We start from the raw sequence: 26,871 nt of genomic DNA on the forward strand, positions 1-26,871 counted from the left end.
TAGTTATTTATATAGAAAATAATACAAATCCATAATCAAGAATACAAGAATAAACTTTGTGTTTCACATACCCACAATTGTAAATCTACTTTTACCATCACCTTGTACATGTGGGTTTATTTGTAGGTCCTCAGTTGTGTTCCACTGATCTGTGTGTCTCTTTGTGTGCCAAGACCATACTGTTCTTATTACTATAACTTTGATTAAAATCAAAGAACACTATACTTCCAGCTTTGTTACTCTTTCTCAAGTTTGCTTAGAACTTGGGATCATTTGTCATTTCGTACATACTTTAGAATTATTTATTTTAGTTTTGTGAAATATGCCATTAGATTTTTCATGGTGATTGCAGTGAATTTGTAGATTATTTTGGTTAGTAGGGACATCTTAACAAAATTAATTATCCCAGTGCATGAGCATGGAATATTATTCCATTAATATGTGTCTTCTTCAATTTATCTCATCAATTTTTTATTGCTTTTGTTGTAGAGGTCTCTGGTTACAGTGTTACTATTTATTTTATTCTTTTGGGTGCAATTATAAATAAGATTGATTTCTTAATTTTTCTTTTTAATAGTTTATTATTAGTATATAAAAACACCACAGATTTCTGTGTATTTTTGTGACTTTTGTGTTTTATAACATTATTGGATTCATTTATTAGTTCTAACAAGTTTTTAGTGGAGTGCCCTGGGATTTTCTATATATGGTATTATGTCATCTTTATATAATGACAGTTTTACCTCTTTTAATTTTTTATGTCTTTTGTTTTGTTTTCTTGCCAAAATGTTCTTGTTAGGGCTCCCAATACTATGTTGAATAAAGGTGACAAGAGTGGGTATCATTGCCTTGTTCTTGATCTTAGAGGAAAGGCTTTCATTTTTCCACTATTGAGTATGATGTTAGCTGGATTTGTCAAACATGGCCTTTAATATGTTGTGGTATGTTCCCTCTAGAACCACTTTGTTAAAAGTTTTTATCATAAATGGATGTTTAATTTTATCAAATGCTATTTCTGCATATACTGCAATGATCATATGATTTTTATACTTTATTTTATCAATATGGTTTATCATGTTGTTTGATTTGCAAATGTTGAATCATCTGTCCATCACTGGAATAAATCTCAATTGATCATGGTGTATAATCCTTTTCACATATTACTGAAATTTTTCTAAAATTTCATTGAGTGTATATACATCCATGTTCATCAAAGATATTGACCTGTTATTCTTTCTCTTTCTTTCTTTCTTTCTTTCTTTCTTTCTTTCTTTCTTTCTTTCTTTCTTTCTTTCTTTCTTTCTTTCTTTTCTTTCTTTTCTTTCTTTTCTTTCTTCCTTTCCTTTCTTTTATTTTATTTTTTATATTTGTGCTGTACTTGTCTGGTTTGGGTATCAGGGTAATTCTGGACTTCTAAAATGTGTTTGGTAGCATTCCTTACTCTACAATTTTTGGAAGTTTTTGAGAAGTATAGGTATTAAATTTATTTTGAATAAAATAAATCACCAGTGAAGCTGTCTGGTCCAAGATTTTTGCTTGTTAGGAGGTTTTTTAGTACTAATTTAGTAGCCTTATTAGTGATCAGTCAATTCAGGTATCCTTTTTCTTCATGTTTCAGTCTTAGATTATATGTGTCTGAGAGTTTACCTATTTCTTTTAGATTATCCAGTTCCTTGATGTATAGTTATTTGTAGTATTCGCTAATGATTCTTTGTATTTTTTTAAATATTTACTGTATTGATTTTAGAGAGAGAAAGAGAGACAGGAACATTGATCTGCTTCTGTATGTGCTCTGACTGGGGATCAAACCAGCAACCTCTGAGCTTCAGGACAACTCTAACCAACCAAGCTATCCAGCCAGGGCAATCTTTGTATTTCTGTGGTATGAGTTGTAACATTGTTTTTCATTTCTAATTTTGTTGTTTGATCCCTCTCTCTTTCAACTTTGATAGTAAAACTAAAGATTTGCCTATTTTTTTAAATCTTTTTAAAGAACCATTTCTTAGTTTCATTGTTCTTTCATTTATATCATCTTATTAAACTTTATTTCCTCTGTGATTATTATTATATTATTCTTTTTACTGCCTTTGGTGTTTGTTTATTCTTCTTTTTCCAGTTATTTTAGGTATGAAGGTAAATTGCTCAATTGAAAATTTTTTCTTGATGTAGGCCTATATTGACATGAATGTCTCTGTTAGAACTGTTTTTGCTACATACCATAGATTTTATATGTCTTATTTCTGGTTTCATTTGTCTCTGAGTATTTTTTGATACCTCATTTGATTTCTTTGAGGTTCCTTTGCTTGTTGAGTAGAATTTTGTTTAATCTTCGCTTTTTTGAGATTTTTAAAAAAAGTTTTCCCCTTGTAATTTATTTCTAGTTTCATACCACTGTGTTTGGAAAAAATGCATCATTTGTATATTGCTTTGTGTGCTCACCACCCAAAGTGTAGTCTTATTTTATCACGGTATTTTTTTTATTCCATTTACCCTCTTCAACCTCCCCTCAACTTTTTCTTTTCTGTAACCATTACACTGTTATCTGTGTTTTTTTGTTGTTGGTTTTTTTGCTCGTTTCTTTGTTCTTTATTTTACATCTCACATATGAGTGAATCCATATGGTATTTTTATTTTTCTTTTTTTTTTTTTTTTTTTTAATAAATTTTTATTAATGGTAATGGGATGACATTAATAAATCAGGGTACATATATTCAAAGAAAACATGTCTAGGTTATTTTGTCATCAAATTATGTTGCAAACCCCTCGCCCAAAGTCAGATTGTCCTCCGTCACCCTCTATCTAGTTCTCTGTGCCCCTCCCCCTCCCCCTAACTCTCTCCCTCCCTCCCTCCCATGTCCTCCCTCCCCCCCACCCTTGGTAACCACCACACTCTTGTCCATGTCTCTTAGTCTCATTTTTATGTTCCACCAATGTATGGAATCATGTAGTTCTTGTTTTTTTCTGATTTGCTTATTTCACTCCTTATAATGTTATCAAGATCCCACCATTTTGCTGTAAATGATCTGATGTCATCATTTCTTATGGCTGAGTAGTATTCCATAGTGTATATGTGCCACATCTTCTTTAGTATTTTTATTTTTCGATCAGAATTATTTCACCTAGTATAATATTCTCAAAGTCGATCCATGTTGTCACAAAAGGCAATACTTCATTCTTATGGTTGAGTATTCCATTGCATATATAGACCCCATCTTCTTTATCCAATCATTCATCAAAGGCCACTCAAGTTGTTTCCATGTCTTAGCTACCATGAATAATGCTGCAATGATCATCAGAGTACATATACCTTAATAAACAATTTTTTTTTCAATTTTTTCAGATAGTTAGCCAGAAATGTGATTTCTGATTTATATGGTAGCTCTACTCATACATTTTTGTGGAAATTCTATACTTTATCCTTAGTGGTTATACCAATTTACATTCTCACTAGCCGTATATGAGGTTTCCCTTTTCTCCACATCCTCTTTAAAACATTTCTTGTCTTATTGATAATAGCCATTCTAATAGATGTGAGTTGGTATCTCATTATGGTGTTGGTTTGTATTTTCCTAATAGCCAGTAAAACTTAACATCTGTTCATATATCTGTTGGCCATTGTATTCCTCCTTGTAAAACATTTCTTTCAAAACTAGATAGAAGGTGACAGAGAACAATCTGACTTTGGGTGATGGGTAAGCAACATAATTGATTGACAAGACAACCTAGACATGTTTTCTTTGAACATATGTACCCTGATTTATTGATGTAACCCTAGTAAAATTAATAAAAAAAAATTTTTTAATTTCTTTCTCAGTTCTCTGACCATTTTTAATGAAATATTTTTTCTTGTTGAGTTGTATGACTTCTTTATATATTTTGGGCATTAGCCTCTTATCATAAGTATTATTTGTAAATATCTTCTCCCATTTGGTTGGGTGCCCTTTCATTTTGTTAATAGTTTATTTTGTTGTAAAGAAGCTTTTTAGTTTGCTATAGTCTCATTCATTTATTTTTGTTTTTACTACCCTCACATTTGGAGTCAAATTCATAAAATTCCCTCTGAGACTAAGATCTTAAAATTTAGTACCTATGTTTTCTTCTATTTATTTATTTATTTATTTTTTACTTTTTATTTTTTATTTATTACAGAGACAGAGAGTGAGTCAGAGAGAGGGATAGACAGGGACAGACAGACAGGAATGGAGAGAGATGAGAAGCATCAATCATCAGTTTTTCATTGCGCATTGCAACACCTTAGTTGTTCATAGATCGCTCTCCCATATGTGCCTTGACCGCAGGCCTTCAGCAGACCGAGTAACCCCTTGCTGGAGCCAGCGACCTTAGGCTCAAGCTGGTAGGCCTTTCCTCAAACCAAATGAGCCCGCACTCAAGCTGGGGTCTCGAACCCGGGTCCTCTGCATCCCAGTTCAATGCTCTATCCACTGCGCCACCGCCCGGTTAGGCTCTTCTATGTATTTAATTGTTTTATGCTTATATTTAAGTTTTTATCAATTTTGAGTTATTTTTGTGTATGGTGTCAAATAACAGTCTAGTGTTATTGTTTTGCATGTAGCTTTTCAATTTTTTTCAACACCATTTATTGAAGAATTTTTCTTTTTCTCCATTGTGTGTTTTTGGCTCCTTTGTCAAAAATTTGTTGCCCATGTACATGTGAGTTTCTTTCCAGTCTTTCAGTTCTGTTCCATTACCCTGTGTGTCTATTTTTAATCTAATACCTATTGTCTTGATCATTGTAGCTTTTTTATATAATTTCAAGTTAGTGAGTGTGATACTTCCAGCTTAATTTTTGTTGTCCTTTTTTTTTTTCAGTATTGCTTTGGTTATTTGGGGTCTTTTGTGGTTCCATATAGATTTGATGATTGCTTGTGTTGTATTTTTGAAAAATGCCATTGGGATATTCATAAGATTGCATTAGATATACATATTGCCTTGGGTAATATGGCCATTTTAACTATGTTGATTGCTCTAATCCATGAACAGAGAATATCTTTTTATTGCTTTGTGTTTTCTTCTGGGTTTTTTTTCAACAATGTCTTGCAGTTTTCATTGTATAGGTCCTTCATTTCTTTTGTTAAGTTTATTTTTAGGTATTTTATCCTTTTTGTTGCAATTATAAATGGGATTGCTTTTTTATTTTTCTGATATTTCATTGTTAGTAGATAAGAGTGCAATGGATTTTTGTACATTAATTTTGTATTCCACAATTTCACTATACTTGTTTATAGTTTTTCGTAGATTCTTTAAATTTTCCTATATAAAGAATCATCTCATCTGTGAAAAGTGATACTATTACTTCTTCATTCTTTACATGCCTTTTATTTCTTTCTATCACCTGATTTCTCTGGTTAAGACTTACAATACTATGCTGAATAACAGTGGAAAAAGTGACTATTCCTATTTTCTTTCTGACCTTAGAGGAAAAGCTTTCATTATTTTTGGCATAGAGTATATCAGCCAAGGGTTTGTCATATTTGGCCTTTATTATGTGAAAGTACTATTATACCAATTTCGTTTTAGTTAATGTTTTAATCATAAATGGATGCTGTATCTTGTCAAATGTTTTTTACTGCATCTATTGATATGATTATATAATTTTTTCTTTTGTTTATATGATGTACTACATTGAATAATTTGTATATGTTGAATAATCCTTGTACCGCTAGAATGAACCCCATTGATCACAATTAATGATATTTTTAAATATTGTTGTATTCAATTTGCTAGTACATATTTTTAGGATTTTTACATCTATAATCAACAGAGATATTTGGTCTGTAATTTCTTTTGTGTGTGTGCTGTTCTTGCCAGGTTTTGGTATCAGGTTAATGTGACCTCATAAAATAAGAAATATTGCCTCTTCTTCTATTTTATGTAAGAATTTAAGAAAGATAGGGAATAAGTCTTTTTTGAATGTTTGGTAGAATTTACTAGTGAACTCATCTGGTCCTGAACTTTTACTTTCTTGATAACTGCTTCAATATCCTTATTGTTGATCAGTTTCTTTAAAATTTCAAATTCTTAATGATTCAGTTTACAATGGTTATATATTTTTAAGAACTTATCTATTTCTTCTAGGTTATCAAATTTGGTGGAGTGTAGCCTTTCTCACTATTTTTTATATGTTCCTTTGTATTTTTGTAATGTTTCCTGTAACTTCTCTTCTTTCATTTCTGATTTTGTTTATTTATATTTTTTCTACTTTTTTCTTAGTCTAGCCAGAGGTTTGTTGATTTAATTAACATTTCTAAAGAACAGCTCTTTCTTTAAGTTCATATACATTTATATCAGTTCTCAAATTGAAAATAGAAAAGTTACATTCCAGCTTTGGTTTGATTACCTTTAAATCTATTCACAGAATTTAAGCGAAATTTAAAAGTTCATTATATTGAAAGTGAGACATGACATTATTTTGAACATGTGTTAATTCATTTGTAAAAGCGAACACTAAAGATGCATGTGTTTTTTGTTTGTTTGTTTTTTTGTATTTTTCTGAAGCTGGAAATGGGGAGAGACAGACAGACTCCCGCATGTGCCCAACCAGGATCCACCCGGCACGCCCACCAGGGGCGATGCTCTGCCCACTAGGGGGTGATGCTCTGCCACTCCGGGGCATCACTCTGCCATGACCAGAGCCACTCTAGCGCCTGGGGCAGAGGCCAAGGAGCCATCCCCAGTGCCCGGGCCATCTTTGCTCCAATGGAGCCTTGGCTGCAGGAGGGGAAGAGAGAGACAGAGAGGAAGGAGGGGGGGTGGAGAAGCAAACGAGCACTTCTCCTATGTGCCCTGGCCGGGAATCGAACCCGAGTCCCCCACATGACAGGCCGATGCTCTACCGCTGAGCCAACTGGCCAGGGCCAAGATGCATGTATTTTTATGGTGACAATATGACTACAAATTTTACTTTAGTATATAATGTATGGTAAAACATGGTTTCCTCATAATTAAGAAACTCATGAAGCTGACATGTATAAGATATTTGATATGGTACATGCATAATTTATAATCTAAACTAGCTATTTTTTTAAAGATATATATATATTTTTAATGTTATTCAGTTTTTTTAGAGAAGAAAAAAGAGAGAGACAGAGACAGAGAGAGGCAGAAAGCATCAACTCTCATATGTGCCTTGACCAGGCAAGCCCAGGATTTTGAACCAGTGACCTCAGTGTTCTGAGGTCAACGCTTTATCTACTGTGCTACCACAGGTCAGGCCATCTATTTTTTTAATATAAGCTATAATTATCCAAATTTACAAATATCTTCAACATACATGGGAACTAAACTAAGAACCAGCTCTTTTTGCATTCATTTTTGTTGTCTTTTCTCTTTTTTGTTTAATTGTCCTCTAATTTTTATTATTTTCTTCTGTCTACTGACATTAGCCTTAGTTTGTTCTTCTTGTTCTAGTTCTTTAAGACAAAATATTAGGATGCTTATTTAAGATTTTTCTTGTTTCTTGAGGTAAGCCTTTAATGCTATTAACTTCCTTCTTATTACCGCTTTTGCTGCATCCCCCCAATTTTTTTTGTTGTTGTTGTATTTTTCTGAAGCTGGAAACAGGGAGAGACAGTCAGACAGATTCCCGCATGCACCCGACTGGGATCCACCCAGCACACCCACCAGGGGCGACGCTCTGCCCACCAGGGGGCGATGCTCTGCCCCTCTGGGGCATCGCTCTGTTGCGACCAGAGCCACTCTAGCACCTGGGGCAGAGGCCAAGGAGCCATCCCCAGCGCCCGGGCCATCTTTGCTCTAATGGAGCCTTGGCTGCGGGAGCGGAAGAGAGAGACAGAGAGGAAGGAGAGGGGGAGGGGTGGAGAAGCAGATGGGCGCCTCTCCTGTGTGCCCTGGCCGGGAATCGAACCCAGGACTTCTGCACGCCAGGCCGACGCTCTACCACTGAGCCAACCAGCCAGGGCCTGCATACCCAAAATTTTAATGTTTTTTATTGTCATTCTTGTTTGTACGTGTCTGCTGTGACTCTTTATACCGATGCTCTGCTTCTGACCCTAGTCTCAGACTCAGTGTATGCCAGTCAACCAGGCCTAATTGCTATCTCTGCCTCTTTGGTTTGCCCTGTAGAATTGCACCCTTATCCTTCACTGCTATCACATCTTGGGCCATGGTGAATGCTGGACTGTGCATGGTTTCTGTCCTTGTACTTTACCCTCTTGACCCATCTCCAGTATTTGATCAAATACACCCACCTTCAGATATATTGATATGTGGATATCTCAGACATATTTGTGTGTTGACCAGGGAATCCTTTGTCGAATTATAGCTGTCCAACTTGTAACTTCAAAGGGAGAGACCTGGAGGACCTTTCACACTACCATGCTGCTAACATCACCAACTCACATTTTTAACCTTCATATTTGCTTTATAAATGATTGTTTCACTGCCTTTATTATATATTACCTTAACCAGTGTGATTTATTATCTTTATATATTTTCTTATTATTAATAGTGCTGTTTCTTTTCAGCTTAAAAGGGCTCTTAAAATATTATTTTAAGGCTCTGTGAGTGGTGATGCACTCTTTTAATTTTTGCTTATCTGGAAAACTCTTAATATCTCTTATTTTGAATGATACCTTGCCGTGTAGAAAATTCTTTGTTATAAATTTTTTTCAGCACATTGAATATGTCATGCCATCCCCTTCTGGCCATCAAACTTTCTCTTAAAAATCTGCTTATAGATTTATGGGGTTTCCCTTGTATATGACAAATTATTTATCTCTTGCTGCTTTAAGATTCCCTCTTTATCTTTAACTTTTACCATTTTAATCATAATGTATCTCGACAAAGATCTTTTTGAGTTTATCTATTTGGAACTCTCTGGGCTTCCTGGACGTGGATTACCATGACATTCTCCATGTTAAAAGGTTTTCAGCCATTATTTCTTCAAATAAATTTCTGTTTTTTTCTTTCACCTGGGACCTTTAAAATGTGAATATTATTCCATTTGATGTTTTCCCAGGAGTTATTTAATGTATTTTCACTTAAATTTTCTTTCGTTTTGCTTTGCTGCTCTGTGTGGGTGAGCTTCATTGCTTTGTCTTACAGTGTGGTAATTTGTTCTTTTATTTCCTCTATTGTGCTTTTGAATGCCAATAGTGTATTTTTCAGTTCAATTCTAACTTCTGTTTGGTACTTCCTTATATTTCCTGTTTGTTTGTTTTTTTTTGAAGTTCTCACTGTATTCATTCATTCCCCCCTCCCAAGTTTGTGGAACATCGTTATGACCATTACTTTGGATTCTTTATCAATTAGATTATTTATTTCTGTATCCTTATTCTTTTCCTGGGATTTTGTTTTGTTCTGTTCTCTTGTTTGAAACATATTCTTCTTTCTCCTCATTGTGCTTTGAACCTCTGTTTTTGTTTCTACATAATAGGCAAAATAGTTACCTTTTTTAGTCTTGAAGGAGTAGCCTTATGCAAGTGATGGTTTTTCTCATTTGCTCTTGCTCTAGTTCATAAGTTTTCTCTTGAACCTTTGTGATTGTCTAGTGAGTCCACCTAAGTTATTCTTTTTATTTATTTATTTATTTATTTATTTAAATTTTTATTATTTTTTAAAATAATTTTATTTTTTTAATGGGGTAACATCGATAAATCAGGATACATATATTCAAAGATATCAAGTCCAGGTTATCTTGTAATTCAATTATGTTGCGTACCCATCAGCCAAAGTCAGATTGTCCTCTGTCACCTTCTATCTAGTTTTCTTTGTGCCCCTCCCCCTCCCCCTTTTCCTCTCCCTTTCCCCCCTCCCCCCGTAACCACCACACTCTTATCAATGTCTCTTAGTTTCACTTTTATGTCCCACCTACGTATGGAATAATGCAGTTCCTGGTTTTTTCTGATTTACTTATTTCACTTCGTATAATGTTATCAAGACCCCACCATTTTGCTGTAAATGATCTGATGTCATCATTTCTTATGGCTGAGTAGTATTCCATAGCATATATGTGCCACATCTTTTTTATACAGTCTTCTATTGAAGGGCTTTTTGGTTGTTTCCATGTCCTGGACACTGTGCACAATGCTGCAATGAACATGGGGCTGCATGTGTCTTTACGTATCAATGTTTCTGAGTTTTTGGGGTATATACCCAGTAGAGGGATTGCTGGGTCATAAAGTAGTTCTGTTTTCAGTTTTTTGAGGAACCACCATACTTTCTTCCATAATGATTGTACTACTTTACATTCCCACTAACAGTGTATGAGGGTTCCTTTTTCTTTTTCTTTTTTGTATTTTTCTTAAGCTGGAAACGGGGAGAGACAGTCAGAAAGACTCCCGCATGCGCCTGACCGGGATCCACCCGGCACACCCACCAGGGGTGACGCTCTGCCCACCAGGGGGCGATGCTCTGCCCCTCCGGGGCATTGCTCCGTCGTGACCAGAGCCACTCTAGCGCCTGGGGCAGAGGCCAAGGAGCGATCCCCAGCACCCGGGCCATCTTTGTTCCAATGGAGCCTTCGCTGCGGGAGGGGAAGAGAGAGACAGAGAGGAAGGAGGGGGGGTGGAGAAGCAAATGGGTGCTTCTCCTTTGTGCCCTGGCCGGGAATCGAACGCGGGTCCCCCGCACGCCAGGCCGACGCTCTACCGCTGCGCCAACCGGCCAGGGTCGAGGGTTCCTTTTTCTCCACAGCCTCTCCAACATTTGCTAATACCTGTCTTGTTAATAATAGCTAATCTAACAGGTGTGAGGTGGTATCTCATTGCCGTTTTGATTTGCATTTCTCTAATAGCTAAAGAAGATGAGCATCTTTTCATATATCTGTTGGCCATTTGTATTTCTTCTTGGGTGAAGTGTCTGTTCATGTCTTCTTACCATTTTTTTATTGGATTGTTTGTTTGTTGTTGAGTTTAATGAGTTCTTTGTATATTTTGGATATTAGGCCCTTATCTGAGCTGTTGTTTGAAAATATCATTTCCCATTTAGTTGGCTTTCTGTTTATTTTGTTATCAGTTTCTCTTGCTGAGCAAAAACTTCTTAGTCTGATGTAGTCCCATTCATTAATTTTTGCCTTCACTTCTCTTGCCTTTGGAGTCAAATTCATAAAATGCTCTTTAAAACCCAGGTCCATGAGTTGAGTACCTAAGTCTTCTTCTATGTACTTAATTGTTTCAGGTCTTATGTTTAGATCTTTGATCCATTTTGAGTTAATTTTAGTACAGGGGGACAGACTGTAGTCCAATTTCATTCTTTTGCATGTGGCTTTCCAGTTTTCCCAGCACTATTTATTGAAGAGGCTTTCTTTTCTCCATTGTGTGTTTTTGGCCCCTTTTTCAAAAATTATTTGACTATATATATGTGGTTTTATTTCTGGACTTTCTATTCTGTTCCATTGGTCTGAGTGTCTATTTTTCTGCCAATACCATGCTGTTTTGATTGTTGTGGCCCTATAATAGAGTTTGAAGTCAGGTATTGTAATGCCCCCAGCTTCATGCTTTTTCTTTAGGATTGCTTTGGCTATTTGGGGTTTTTTATAGTTCCATATAAATCTGATGATTTTTTGCTCTATTTCTTTAAAAAACGTCATTGGAATTTTGATGGGAATTGCATTAAATTTGTATATTGCTTTGGGTAATATGGCCATCTTGATTATATTTATTCTTCCTAACCAAGAACAAGGTATATTCTTCCATCTCATTATATCTTTTTTGATTTCCCTTAACAATGGTTTATAGTTTTCATTATATAAATCCTTTAAATTCTTTGTTATGTTTATTCCTAAGTATTTTATTTTTTTTGTTGCAATCGTGAAGGGGATTATTCTTTTGAGTTCGTTCTCAATTATTTCATTGTTGGCATATAGAAAGGCTATTGACTTCTGTATGTTAATTTTGTATCCTGCAACCTTACTGTATTGGCTTATTGTTTCTAGTAGTCTTCTTGTGGATTCTTTGGGGTTTTCGATGTATAGGATCATATCATCCGCAAAAAGTGATACCTTTACTTCTTCTTTTCCGATATGGATATCTTTTATTTCTTTGTCTTGTCTGATTGCTCTGACTAGAACCTCTAGTACCACATTAAATAAGAGTGGAGAGAGTGGACAACCCTGTCTTGTTTCTGATTTAAGGGGGAAAGCCTTCAGTTTAGTGCCATTTAATATGACGTTAGCTGATGGTTTATCATATATGGCCTTTATCATGTTGAGATATTTTCCTTCTATACCCATTTTGTTGAGAGTCTTAAACATAAAATTGTGTTGTATTTTATCGAAAGCCTTTTCTGCGTCTATTGATAAGATCATGTGGTTTTTGTTCTTTGTTTTGTTGATATGGTGTATTACATTAACCGTTTTACGTATGTTGAACCATCCTTGAGATTCTGGGATGAATCCCACTTGATCATGATGTATTATTTTTTTAATATGTTGTTGTATTCGATTTGCTAGTATTTTGTTTAGTATTTTAGCATCTGTATTCATTAGAGATATTGGTCTGTAGTTTTCTTTTTTTGTGCCATCCTTGCCTGGTTTTGGTATGAGGGTTATGTTGGCCTCATAAAATGTGTTTGGAAGTATTGCTTCTTCTTTAATTTTTTGGAAGACTTTCAGTAGAATAGGAACCAAGTCTTCTTTGAATGTTTGATAAAATTCACTGGTATAGCCGTCAGGGCCTGGACTTTTATTTTTGGGGAGGTTTTTAATGGTTTTTTCTATTTCTTCTCTACTAATAGGTCTGTATAGGCTTTCTGCTTCTTCTTGTCTCAGTCTAGGAAGGTTGTATTGTTCTAGGAATTTATCCATTTCTTCTAGGTTATTGAATTTAGTGGCATAAAGGTTTTCATAGTATTCTACAATAATTCTTTATATATCTACGTTGTCTGTAGTGATTTCTCCTCTTTCATTTTGGATTTTGTTTATATGAGTTCTTTCTCTTTTTTCCTTGGTAAGTCTTGCCAAGGGTTTGTCAATTTTGTTGATCTTTTCAAAGAACCAGCTCCTTGTTCTATTAATTTTTTTCTATAGTTTTTCTGTTCTCTATTTCATTTATTTCTGCTCTGATTTTTATTATCTCCTTTCTTCGACTGGTTTTGGGTTGTCTTTGTTCTTCTTTTTCTAGTTCCTTAAGGTGTGAAGTTAAGTGGTTCACTTGGGCTCTCTCTTGTTTGTTCATGTATGCCTGAAGTGATATGAACTTCCCTCTTATCACTGCTTTTGCTGCATCCCATAGATTCTGATATTCCGTATTGTCATTTTCATTTGTCTGTATATATCTTTTGATCTCTGCACTTATTTCTTCTTTGACCCATTCATTTTTTAAAAGTATGTTGTTTAGTTTCCACATTTTTGTGGGATTTTTTTCCTCTTTTTTGCAGTTGAATTCTAGTTTCAAGGCTTTATGATCAGAAAATATGCTTGGTACAACTTCGATTTTTCTGAATTTGCTGATGTTGTTTTTGTGGCCCAACATATGGTCAGTTCTTGAGAATGATCCATGTACACTGGAGAAAAGAGTATACTCAGTCACTTTGGGATGAAATGTCCTGTAGATGTCTATCATATCCAGGTCCTCTAGTGTTTTGTTAAAGGCCACTATATCTTTGTTGATTCTCTGTTGGATGACCAATCTAGCTCCGTCAGTGGTGTATTGAGGTATCCAAGTATGATTGTATTTTTGTCAGTTTTTGTTTTAAGCTCAATAAGTAGCTGTCATATATTTTGGTGCTCCTTGGTTAGGTGCATATATATTAAGAATTGTTATGTCTTCTTGATTCAGTGTCCCCTTAGCCATTATGAAATGGCCATTTTTGTCTCTGAGTACTTTTGCTGTCTTGTAGTCAGCATTATCAGATATGAGTATTGCTACGCCTGCTTTTTTTTTTTGGATGTTATTTGCTTGGAGTATTGTTTTCCAGCCTTTCACTTTGAATTTGTTTTTATCCTTGTTACTTAGATGAGTTTCCTGTAGGCAGCATACAATTGGATTTTCTTTTTTAATTTGTTCTGCTACTCTGTGCCTTTTTATTGGTGAGTTTAATCCGTTTACATTTAGTGTAATTATTGACACTTGTGATTCCCTATTGCCATTTTATAGATTGCTTTCTGTTAGTTTTGTGTCTTGTTTGATCCTTCTCTTTCGTTTTTCTATCTTTTGTTTTTATTTGGTTGTATTCCATACATCTTTCCTCTGTTGCTATCTTTTTTATCTCATGTGCTTCTGTGGTGGTTTTTTTAATGGTGGTTACCTTTAAGTAATGAAAAGCGTTCCTACCCTGTTCATTGTAGGGCATTATTTTGTGAGTACTTTTGCACTCCATTGTCCTTTGCTACTGTTAATTTCCATCCTCTCCCCACTCCCTTTGTTTTTGTTGTTGTCACAGTTTAAATTTGGTTTTATTGTGTTCTTCTTGGAGCTTTTACTTGTGGCTTTGTTTTTTTTTTGTTTTGTTTGTTCTTTGTATCTGATTGGAGAACCCCCTTTAGTAATTCCTGGAGTGAGGGTTTTCTGATGATAAATTCCCTCATCTTTTCTGTATCTGTGAATGTTTTTATTTCTCCTTCATATTTGAAGGATAGCTTTGATGGGTATAGTATTTGTGGCTGAAAGTTCCTCTCTTTCAGGACTTTAAATATTGGGGTCCACTCTCTTCTAGCTTCTAGGGTTTCTGCTGAGAAATCTGATGATAATCTAATGGGCCTTCCTTTATATGTTGTATTCTTCTTTTCCCTGGCTGCCTTGAGAATATTTTCTTTGCCGTTAGTTTGTGCCAATTTTATTATCATGTGCCTTAGGGTAGGTTTGTTGGGGTTAAGAAAACTTGGAGTTCTGTTTGCTTCTTGAATTTGAGGCTTTTAGTTCTTTCCACAGGCTTGGGAAGTTCTCATTTATTATTTGTTTGAGTATGTTCTCCATTCCATTTTCTCTCTCTTCTCCCTCTGATATACCTATTATTCTTATGTTATTCTTTTTGATGGAGTCAGATAATTCTTATAGGGCTATCTCATTTTTTTTAATTTTTGAGTCTCTTTCTTCTTCTCTCTGTTGTGCCTCAAGTTGCTTATCTTCTATTTCACTAATCCTCTCTTCTATCTGGCCTGTTCTATTATCTAAGCTTGTTACCTCGTTTTTCAGCTCGTGAATTGAGTTTTTCATCTCTGTTTGATTTGTTTTTTTTTTTAATAAATTTTTATTTTAATGGGGTGACATCAATAAATCAGGGTAAATACATTCAAAGAAAACATTTCCAGGTTATCTTGTCATTTAGTTCCGTTGCATACTCATGTTTGATTTGTTTTTGTAGTTTCAATTTCCTTGGAAATATATTCTTTGTGTTCATTGAGTTGTTTTCTGAGCTCCCTAAATTGCCTTTCTGTGTTTTCTTGTATATCTCAGAGGATTTTTAGGATTTCTATCTTGAATTCTCTGTCATTTAGCTCCAAGGTCTCCAATATGTTAAATTTTTTTCTCCATAGATTTTTCCTCATCTAGCTGTGTTACCTCTCTTTCTTTTGTATCCATGATATTTGATTTTCTTTTCCTTAATGGCATCTGAGGGTGGTTTTGTTGCTAGTATTAATGAGATTTAATAAAGAATAAAAAGTTGAAAAATAAAAAATCGAAGAGTTGTTTTTTTTAAAAAAATAATAATGAAATAAAGAAAAATAAAATAAAATTAAAATTAAAAAAAGGAAATTATTCCCCTGCCTCCTTTTTTTCTCTTTTCTCCTCTCCCCTCTTTCTTGAGAAAATCTTGTAGTGAACTGTGAATTATATTGTATTAAATAGAACAAACAATGCCTTTAATGGAGGGCCTGAATTGGGGAAAAGTAATAAAGGGGCAAAAAAAAAAAAGAAGGGGGTATGGACCCACAAAAAGCAAATAAGGAAAAAAATTTGGGTCAAGAATAAAATGATTTTGTTTTAGGTGTTGGTTGACTAAGAGTTATGATAAGAGGAATAAGAGGGAAACAGGAAAATGGGGGGACAAATTAAAAATTACTATTGTATTTAGTGGAACAAGAACTAGATAAAATGGACAGCCAGGGATAGGAGCACTGCTAGTGAGTTAAATAGGTGAAGTAAAAAATCCCCAAAATGCCACAAGTAGATGTTTGAGTCCCAGATAAGATAATTTGTTCGTTTTTGATGTTTGAATGAGAGGTGACATAAAGGAGAAAGGAAGAAACTGATATAGACGCAGAAAAGAAAGAGAGAGAGAGAAAAAAAAGAGGAAACCACTAAAAGAAAAAAGAAAAAAGAGGAGAGAGAGAGAGAGAGAGAGTTAAGGGTTTTGGAGTGCAACCCTCATAGAGAGAAAGGAAGAGGAAAGAAAAGATAATGGGAGATGTAACACTTATGGGTAGTGTAGTTCAAGGAGAGGAGAGAGTAAGACCGGCAGAGAGTTAATCGACCAAATTGGAGGAGGAAAAAAAACAATATCAAGAATGAAGATAAGAGAAACAAATGAACAAATATAATAAAATGGGATAGGTTATAAAGTCTGCGTATTATTCTTGATTTTGAGAGGTTATCTTCTTGTTTTTTCTTTTCTCTCCCTCTTCCTGGTCAGTGACTCTGTACCCCGGGTTCTGCCCCTTTGGCACGCTCAGGTAGAGGTTTGCGGTTGATAAGTCTCTATGGTGATGTCATGTATTGTGCTTTAGTCTCGTTGGCAGTCGAGGCTCCTTAGCATTTATAGGCTCCGACAGTGAGAGAGTCTGTTTTCCTGGAGCCTTTCTCCTAGTCTTTCCTTCCTCAATTAGTAGCCTGATAATCCAGCTATGGGGTTGCTGCTGCCTCTGCCTGGATAGTAAGAGGCTCAAAGAGCTGGCAACTCCCCACTCTATTTCCACTCAGCACAGGGCTCTGGGTAAGGCTCAGTCATTCAGAGCTGCTAGCATAATCAGGCGGGGCTTCCACCCACTCAAAGACCTCTGGTTCTGCTAGTCTGTCCGGTAACACAGGTGGGCGCCCACTCCTGGGGCGCTTGGAGGAAACTCTCGCTCACTATCTGCGCGCACAGACCAGGATATCAGGCCGACAGTCTCACACTCTGAGTCAAACCCCCACCCACATGGAAAAGTTCCAGCATTGGAATTGGCTCTCGCTCCGTCCCCGTGCGTGGCTTTTGCAAGGCGCTAGGGCGGCCCGAGATTTGCTTTTGGCCGACACAAAGCCTGACTCTGCTCCTTTGTGGGATAACACGGGCACACACTGCCGAGGCACTCGGAGGAATCTCTTGCTTACTATCTGCTCGCGCAGACCAGAATATCAGGCCGGATGTCTCACCCTCTGAGTGAAACCCCCACCCGCACGGAAAAGTTCCAGCGTTGGAATTAGTTCTCACTCCCTCCCTGTGCATGGCTTTTTCAGGGCGCTGGGGCGGTCCGGAGATTCCGCTTTCGGCCACACAGAGGCCTCTGACTCTGCCCCTCTGTGGGATAACATGAGCGCCCACTCCCGGGGCTTTGGAAAGAATCTCTCACCCACTATCTGCGCTCACCAACCAGGGTATCTGGGAAAATGGCTGTCCCACTTGTCTTGTCTTTCTTTGTCTGGGTTTGGCGCGAGTATTAGCTTGTATTGCACGGGTTGCCACAGGAACATTTTTTCCTCGGCTTGGTTCTCTGTGCCACAGCCTGGTTCGGCCGTTTGTGCCGCGGCCTGGATCTATTCACCCCCTTTGCCCGCCTTGGTTCCTATATTCTCAGTTCCTAGTGAAAGCCACCCTGTTTAGGTTAGTGAGGAAGGCGGAGCATTTCTTACTCCCTATTTCCTTCCGGGTTTGGTTATATATTTAGCCAATTTTTCGCTTGACCATACCTTCAGGTGTATTGCGAAACATCTGGAGGCTCCAAGGATAGGTTTTTCTGTTTCTGGTTGAAGATCTTGTTGAGTTTTGGGGGAGATTTTTCGGTATCGCTTCCTACCCCGCCATTACTCTCATGTCGAGTTATTCTTGATATGCCCCATTTCTGAGAATGCACCAAGACTGGTCAGTATTCCAAGGAGGAAAATATAATATAACATCTACTGTTAGGCTCCTTGGAAACCCAACCCTCAAGCAGCAGTTTCTTTAGTATGTAAATTTATACAGTGTTATGGGGTCTAGGGTTGTTATTCCTGATGGCTTTTATACCAGGAGCTCTGGAAGCCTTTCCTGGACAATAGTTGCCAAAATTGGGACACTAAATGATTGTTTAAGTTCCTTTCTAGGAAATATTGTTGAGCTGTAGTGAGACTGAGGGTGTGCATAAAGATAGTGTTTCCTTGTTTTTGTTCCCTTGGAGTGTCTAATTAGCCTCTAGGTATGTGGGAAACCCAAAGCCTGTCCCTCAGGCTGTAGCTCCAGGATAAGCAAATAAGCCCTTTTCACAGGAAGATCTGAATTGTATTTCAGTCTATTGTTTGTGCCTTGGGTTTGGCAGCCTTCCCCGAACTGTTTTTGAATTGTCACATTCCCATGGAGTATAGTTATAAATGAAGATAAATATAAATAAACCCTTCGGTGGGTTGTGTGCACCCACTACCTTTAGCAAGGAAGTTGTAAACTACAGAGGATAGGGATTACTTTCTTTAAAAATGCTACAGAATGTCTTGATTGCAAGTGCCCATGGGTGTCAGCAGTACAAGAGAGTGTCTTTGTGTGTGTGCTCTAGCTTGAGGCTGACAAAAGAATGGCACCATTCCTCTTGCTCTCTAGCTAAGGAGCTTCACAAAAACTTGCACTTATAGACTTTATCTAGGGAGCAGGAGAATGCTACAACCCATTTGTACTCATCTGCCCATCTAGGAAATAGGAGAGTGTTGGGCAGATAAAATATATATATTATGCTCACTTTGTTAAAGATGGCACTGCCGACGTGGAAGCCTTCGCCCAGGTGATATTAATGTGTGTTGGGGCTGGGCTGTGGGCAAGCAGGATCCATGTAGCCTGGGCTTGGTTTTAGGACTAAGCCTTTCCACCCTTTTTTTATGTAGAGTGGTACTATCCAATTATGCCTCAGATAAGTGACTTTGTATTAGAGTCTTCCCTATTTTGTATATTGGATTAAAGGTTTGAATTTCTACACTATAAAATGGGAGAAAACCGGGAGCTTGCTCTCCCTGTTCCTGAGATTAGCATTAGAGAGCAGAGAGAGGCCACGTGGAGGAGGCCAGGAGAAGCAGCCAAGATGGCGGAGTATTGAGTGAGAAGCCAGTTTGTGCAGAGTTTGTGCAGGGAGAAGGAAGGAGATGGGGAACAGAGGTGAATAAGTCTGGTGAGCTAGAAACCTTTGATTCTAGGAAACTCGGATTAAGTCAGTAGCTTTGTGAGCACCGAATGAGTGTGTTTTGGAGCCCAGTGTGTGTTTTTACTTGCCCACCGGGTGCAAGCTAGAATTAAAGATGATGGCCCACCAGCTTTTGGCTCTGTTGTTTCTTTGCCGACTGTCTGAATCCAATGCGAACCTGCATGGGCCATGCTGCTGTGGTGGTGGCCTTGGCTGCTGGCTTTACAGAGAGTGTTACAGCTGCCCACATCTTTGGTTTCAGCAATGCAGTGGGATACTGCCATTACTGTTATCACCTCCTTGCATTAGCTGGTTAGATCGAAACTGCAATAATGGTGTCTCCATGGAGAATTTCAACTGTCTCCCACTCCTCCAGCTGGTGGTTTTAGGTTTTAGTTTAGCAAATTAATCTCTTTCCCATTTATTTTGGGCATTTTTAGAACTGGGCCTCCAGGTAAATGAGACCACATGCAAGCCTTTTAAGAGAGGAGTTTCAGTTTCCTATAGCACATTGTGTCCCTTAAATGTCAGTTCCATTGATTTTTTTTCTTCTTTTTTCTTTTAGAGAGAGGAGGGGAGGCAGGGAAAGACTCCAACATGCGCCCTGACCAGGATCCACCTGGCAAGCCCACTAGGGGGCAATGCTCTGCCCATCTGGAGCTGTTCCTTCATTGTTCAGAAGCAGAGACATTTCTTTTTAGCATCTGAGGCAGAGGCTATGGAGCCATCCTCATTGCCCAAAGCCAACTTGCTGGAACCAAATGAGAGATGGCTGCGGGAGAAGAAGGAGAGAGAGGAGGAGGAGGGGTAGAGAAGCAGATGGTCACCTCTCCTGTGTGCCCTGACTGGGAATCAAATCCAGGACATCCACACACGGGGCCGATGCTCTACCACTGAGCCCACCAGCCAGGGCCTAGGGAAGGGATTTTTTACAAGGCTGTGTCTCTACCTTTCTTACTCATCTCAAATTAGTCACTATATCTTTCATTGTGGAGAATAGTTTATCTAATTTTCAGATCATTTTCAAAGAGAAATAATCCATATGTAGCTGGTAATTTGGTGTGCTTATGGGAAGAGGTGAATTCAGAATCATTTACCACTGCCATCTTGGACTCTACCCTCTCCCAAACAGCCTATTTTATTTATAACAGTCTCAGTAGTTGAGGGTGCACCAAGACCTGTCATTTTCCCAAAGGGGATGATAGCAACCAGCATCTATATTCAGGCTGATTGGAACTAAGACCCTCAGGCATTTGCTTTTTACAAATGCAAATATATACAGTCCCATAAGACTGAAAATGTAAGCCTTACTGGCCACCAGAGCCAGGTAATATGGAGATGTTCCCTAGGCAGCAGTCACAAAAATCAGGGCTCCAGATGAGTGTATAAGCTCCTTTGTGGGATAAATCAATGAACCGTAATGATGGAAAGCGTGAGTGCAAAGATGGCATTCCCGGCCTACATTTTTTTAAAGTACCACTGTGACCTATATAGATGTATACCAATCTCAAAGCTTTCCCCTAAGACTGGTGCTATGAAGTGCAGCAGAAATAGTGCCTCAATATAATGCCTTTCCTCCAAGGTCTCAAGAAAGGTTTACAATCAGCCCTTACATGTGTGTTTAATTAAAAACTTGCCCCTTAGCCTATAGCTATGATACAAGCTAATAAGCCTTTTTCACAGGGAGATTGAGCTCCTGCATCTGTTGCCTCTTGATATGCACTGGGAATGGTGGCTGTTTAAGAACTTTTTCTCTGGCCCTGGCCAGTTGGCTCAGTGGTAGAGTGTCGGCCTGGCGTGCTGGAGTCCCAGGTTTGTTTCCCGGCCAGGGCACACAGGAGAAGCACGCATCTGCTTCTCCACCCCTCTCTCTCTCCTTCCTCTCTGTCTCTCTCTTCCCCTCCCGCAGCCAGGGCTCCATTGTTGCAGAGGTGGCCCAGGCACTGGGGGTGGCTCTGTGGCCTCTGCCTCAGGCGCTAGAATGGCTCTGGTTGCAACAGAGCAATGCCCCAGATGGGCAGAGCATTGCCCCCTGGTGGGCATGCCAGGTGGATCCCGGTTGGGCGCATGTAGGAGTCTGACTGCCTCCCCATTTCCAACTTCAGAAAAATACAAAAAAAAAAAAAGAACTTTTTCTCCATTGGTTATAGTCCTGTGGGACACACAATTATAAGTGCTGCCAACAACCAGACCCAGGTGATATAAAGGTTTCCCCATAAAGCAAGCATAAGTGTCAGGACACCAGACAGAAGTGTATGCCCTCGTTTCTGAAATATACCAGCAAGTTGGAATGAGACAGAGGTAAAGCAAAAAAGTTGTATCTACTGGCTTCTGTTCCCTGAAAGCACCTTCACAAGACCCTGTAAGTATGTCACACCAGAAACCTGCCCCGAAGGCCCTAAAACCAAAGCTTCTGGATAAGCAAGTAAGTTTGTTTCAAAGAAAGGTCAGGTGGGGGTGTTTAAGTCTGTTGTGTGTATGTAGTGCACTGGGAGTGTTAACCAGCCAAGAACTGTCTCTCTGTTTGTTACTTCCCATGGAACCCAAGAATGGAAGCCTCCTTAGTCTCCAGAGCCAGGTGATCAAGGGATGTCCCTTGGATGGCAACCATAAAATCTTGCTTACCAGACATGTGTAGAAGCTTTTCTTTGATTCTGGTACTTTGGAGCACAGCAGAGGGAGTATGAAGATGGTATCCATTGGTTGGAGTAAGGCAAGGGGGAGTGCAAAGTTAGCAACTTCTAAAAGAGAATAAAGAAAGAAGAAAAAACAATAAATAAAACAAAATGAAAAGACCCTGGCTAGTTGGCTCAGCAGTAGAGCATTGGCCCAGCGTGTGGAAGTCTCGGGTTCGATTCACGGCCAGGGCACACAGGAGAAGCGACCATCTGCTTCTCCACCCTACCCTTTTTCCTTTCTCTCTATCTCTTTCTCTTCCCCTCTGCAACCAAGGCTCCACTGAAGCAAAGTTGGACCAGGGAATGAGGATGGCTCCATGGCTTTGCCTAAGGTGCTACAATGACTCCAGTTGCCACAAAGCAATGACCCAGATAGGCAGAGAATCACCCCCTGGTGGACGTACTGGCTGCATCCCAGTTGGGTGCATGCAGGAGTCTGTCTCTCTGCCTCCCCGCTTCTCATTTTAGAAAAATACAAAAAAATAAAATGAAAAGAAAAAGGATACTATCTGGTGGTTTTTAGCAAGGCAGAGGGAGAACAGTAATATGGTATCCATTAACCACTATCCCCAGAGAGTATCTCAGCATGCTTGTGCTCCTTAGAACAATGCTTTTAAAATTAGCAAATAAGTCTCTTTCATATAAAGTCTGCACACTTTTCAAAAGGCAGTTTGTATACTAGACCTTGGAGCATGTGAGACTGAATGGGAGCCATTTAAATGCTGTTTCTCAGTATGCCACAGCCCTGCAGGTCTTGTGAGCATGAATGCAATTAAGTTTCAAAGTTAAATGTTCTGGGGACTGTTCTTTCAGGTGCCAGTGTTAAAAGTTTGGGTGTTCTAGGTAGATATGAACCCTTTACTTAAGAGATGCTCCAAGTTTCAAATTTCCTCCTGATTGTAGATTGCTCTGCTAGGGGTTGATTTTTATGGGGAGATTGTGCTGCCTTTTCTCTCCATTTTGATGTGTATTATTTCTCATTATCTCAATATGAGCGAGTTGCTGCACTAATTTTTATGTGTTTCTTCAGAGGAAATTTTTCCACAAAAAGCTATAGATTCAGCATATCCATGCGAAGTGGTGAGTTCAGGATCTTTTTATGTCTTCATCCTGAACTGGATATTTCAGCTATAATATTTTGACCCTGGAGCGTCTTCATTCACCCTTACAATTTTTTCAAACTATGTCTTCCACTTTTCCTCTCTGAGTTCCAAGTTAGGTGAAACATAGGAGTAACATGCATCAGCCTTTCATGTAGCCCTCAGACAAGTTAAAACAGACTGAGAGATCCAAGATGTAGGGGGAAGCTGCATTCACCTTCTCCCAGAACCAACTTGAAATTATAATTAAAATATAGAGTAATTATCTTGAAAAATCAACTAAAGACTAGCTGATGAGAAGTCTTATAACCAAGGATTTATGGAAGAAGCCACATTGACAGTGTTAGGAAGGGTGGAGATTCAAAAAAGGTTGGCCTCATTCCAAAGAGCAGTGACTGAAGTTCCAGAGGAATAACTCAGCTGCAAAGGTCCCCCTAACAAATATGGGATCTCAACCCCAATCTGGGCTCCAGATGCCAGAGCACCACAAGCAAGAAGAAGCATTCACATAACAAATGCCTGTGAAAATCAATGGAAATTCTTTCCTCCAGAGAGAGATGGGAATCTGCTACAGAAACAGGTGCCCTCTTAAAGGGCCAATGCCCTGGCCTCCAGTGAAGAGAATGGTGAGCAGACTAGATTCATGTGAGGAGAATCTGAGGTTTTGGGATTTGGGGAAAAAGCAAAAAGTATAGTTACCAGGCTCCCTGTGCCAAGTCATTCTTCCACATCACAGATGCCATCTTTCTTGGGTGGATCTCTCCCCTCCATGCACCATCAGCCTGGGAAAATACAACAGCCCTACCCTCTGCAATCCCTGATACCCCACCTTACAGAGCTCATGCCCTGCTGAGGAGTTAGCTGCTTAGACAGGTCAAAGCAACCTCAGGGAGTATCAGTGACTGAGTTGTGTATCTTTAGGATGGGTGCCATTTTACTCACTTTCTTGTGAACCTGACTGGTACTTCTCCCTCACAGGAGATTCACTGGTACTTCTCCCTCACAGGAGATTCACTAACCCCACCCTCTGGGCTTTTAACCATCCCACCCTCTTAACTCTGGGTAACTCTGCCCTGCCAAGGTCTGGGCAGAATCCAGGACAGACTTGAGTGGTTCTGAAGCAGTGTCCACACTACCTGCCTTTTTCCAAGCCCTATCGGCACCTCCCCCTCTCCTGATTCCCAGCAGACCTACCTTGCTGAGATCAGCCTCCTGAAAGACTTCAGGACAAACTGAATTGTGTGACACTAAGAATGAAGAAAATTTTCTCTTGCATGCTCAGACTAGTGGCATATTTTGATCTATTAAGCCAAATTCATATAGCCAAATTTTGATCTATTAAGGCCTGATAACTCTGTTGGCTTCACCCCAATGACCCCCTGAGACCCACTTCACCACAAAGGTATGCAGGCACCCAGCAGGTAGCAGCTAGACTTGACATACCCAGGGACATTTGCTAATTCATCATAGACTCATCACTGCACTGAGGTTGAACTTGTATCAATATAGTGAATAACACTCCCCCTTTCCTTGTGACTCACTGGAAACTTATCTCATGCAACTTGAGTACTGTCAGTGGCTCTTTCAATGACGGAACCTAATAGGTAGCTGGCAGGGGAATGCAGGCGGAGACAGACCTTGGGATTTTTTTTGGATGTTTGCTGACTTGCCCCCAGGCCGAATGCTGATAAAAGCCAACCTTCCTGAACAGCTTGATCATTCTGGAACACACTCAGGCCCAGCAGAGACAGCCACAAATTGTGGGTCAATTTCTAGCTACATAAAGCTTATCCAGGGCCATTCCCAGGTAGCATCTGACATTGGCCTGCAACATAGTTCCTCCCCAAAGGCCCAGAAGGAACACACACAGTTGCCAACTTCAGACAACATCAGAGCAGGATCCAATTAACTTCATAAACAGTATATACAAAGGGAGGTCTCAGCAGGCATCAAGCCTCACTAAGGCAAATTCCCCTCTATGATCAGCACCTACACAGCAGCTCAGATACTAATCAGGGTTGATTCTCATAGTCAGCCATCCTGAGGGTCAACCTCACACACAAATGGGCCAAAAGAAACCAAGACTCAATTAGAAAAAGAGGGCCTAAATAATCCACACAAGGGTCATTCCAAGAGTATCCAGCACAAGTGATCAAGAAAAATATGCCATGGGTTCCCACAGGACAGCTACTCTATAACGTCACCTTACTAAGACTAGGAGTAATAGAAAATCTATTACATAGAAACAAACAAAAAGAGGTGGCCAAAATGGGGAGACAATGAAACATGTCCCAAATGAATGAACAGGAGAAATCTCCAGAAAAAGAGGTAAATAAAATGGAGGCAAGCAATTTACCAGACATAGAGTTCAAAAATAATCATTATAAAGATGCTCAAGGAATTTAGAACTATAAGAAACATAGTGACAACTATAAGGAATTTAGAACTACAACAACATGAAGGAGGACATAGAAACCATAAAAAAGGAACCAATCAAAAATAAAGAATACATAAGCTCAGACCCTGTCCAGTTGGCTCAGCAGTAGATCATTGACCCGGCATGTGGAAGTCCCAGGTTCAATCCCCAGTCAGGGCACACAGGAGAAACTCCCATCTGCTTCTCCACCCTTCCCCTCTCCTTCCTCTCTACCTCTCTTTTCCCCTCCTGCAGCCATAGCTCTATTGGAGCAAAGTTGGCCTGGGTGCTGAGGACGGCTCCATGGCCTCTGCCTCAGGCACTAGAATGGCTCCAGTTGCAGGGGAGCAATGCCCCAGATGGGCAGAGCATCGCCCCCTAGTGGGCATGCTGGGTGGATTCCAGTTGGGTGCATGCATGAGTCTGTCTGACTACCTCCCTACTTCTAACTTCAGAAAAATACAAAAAAAAAAATAAAGGAATACATAATCTGAAATAGAAAATATACCTGAAAGTATAAACAGAAGGTTGGATGAAGCAGAGGACTGAATCAGTGATTTGGAAGACAAGGTAGCAGAACATACCCAATCAGACCAACAAAAAGAAAAAAAAAGAATTAAAAAACTCTTAAATTGTGAGGATAGTTTAGGCCCTGGCTGGTTGGCTCAGTGGTAGAGTGTCGGCCTGGCGTGCAAGGGGTCCCGGGTTCGATTCCCGGCCAGGGCACACAGGAGAAGCACCCATCTGCTTCTCCACCCCTCCCCCTCTCCTTCCTCTCTGTCTCTCTCTTCCCCTCCCGCAGCGAGGCTCCATTGGAGCAAAGATGTCCCGGGTGCGGGGGATGGCTCCTTGGCCTCTGCCCCAGGTGCTACAGTGGCTCTGGTCACAACAGAGCGACGCCCCGGAGGGGCAGAGCATCGCCCCCTGGTGGGCAGAGTGCCCCCCCCTCCCGTTGGGCGTGCCGGGTGGATCCCGGTTGGGCACACACGGGAGTCTGTCTGACTGTCTCTCCCCGTTTCCAGCTTCGGAAAAATAAAAAAATAAAAAAATAAAAAGAAATTGTGAGGATAGTTTAAAGGATCTTTTGGCACAATATCAAGTGGAACAACACCCACTTCATAGTGGTACCAGAGGAGAAAACTTGAGCAAGGGATTGAGGATTGATTTTGAAGAAATGATAACTGAAAACTTCTCCAACCTGGTTAATGAAAAAGACACACAGATCCAGAAAGCACAGAGTCCCAAACCAGATGGAACCAAAAGAAGCTCACACCAAGACACATTATAATTAAATGACCTACCTTAAAGACAAAGAGAGAATCTTAAATGCAGAAAAAGAAACACAGTTATTTACAAAGGAGCTCCCATAAAATTGTCAGGTGATTTCTCAACAGAAACATTTCAGGCCATAAAGGATTGGCA

General features: G+C 39.1%; 1 protein-coding gene and 1 non-coding gene across 8 annotated transcripts in view; one reads left to right on the forward strand and one right to left on the reverse strand.

Moving 5' to 3' along the window:
* Nucleotides 1-26,871, forward strand: part of ZC3H12B (zinc finger CCCH-type containing 12B) — a 207,777-nt gene that overhangs the window by 117,813 nt on the left and 63,093 nt on the right. The window lies entirely within an intron of this gene.
* TRNAD-GUC (transfer RNA aspartic acid (anticodon GUC)) lies at nucleotides 6,801-6,876 on the reverse strand. The gene has a single exon. It is a non-coding gene; the product is annotated as a tRNA-Asp (tRNA).

Source organism: Saccopteryx bilineata, chromosome X (genome assembly GCF_036850765.1).
Source record: "Saccopteryx bilineata isolate mSacBil1 chromosome X, mSacBil1_pri_phased_curated, whole genome shotgun sequence".
Taxonomy (NCBI): domain Eukaryota; kingdom Metazoa; phylum Chordata; class Mammalia; order Chiroptera; family Emballonuridae; genus Saccopteryx; species Saccopteryx bilineata.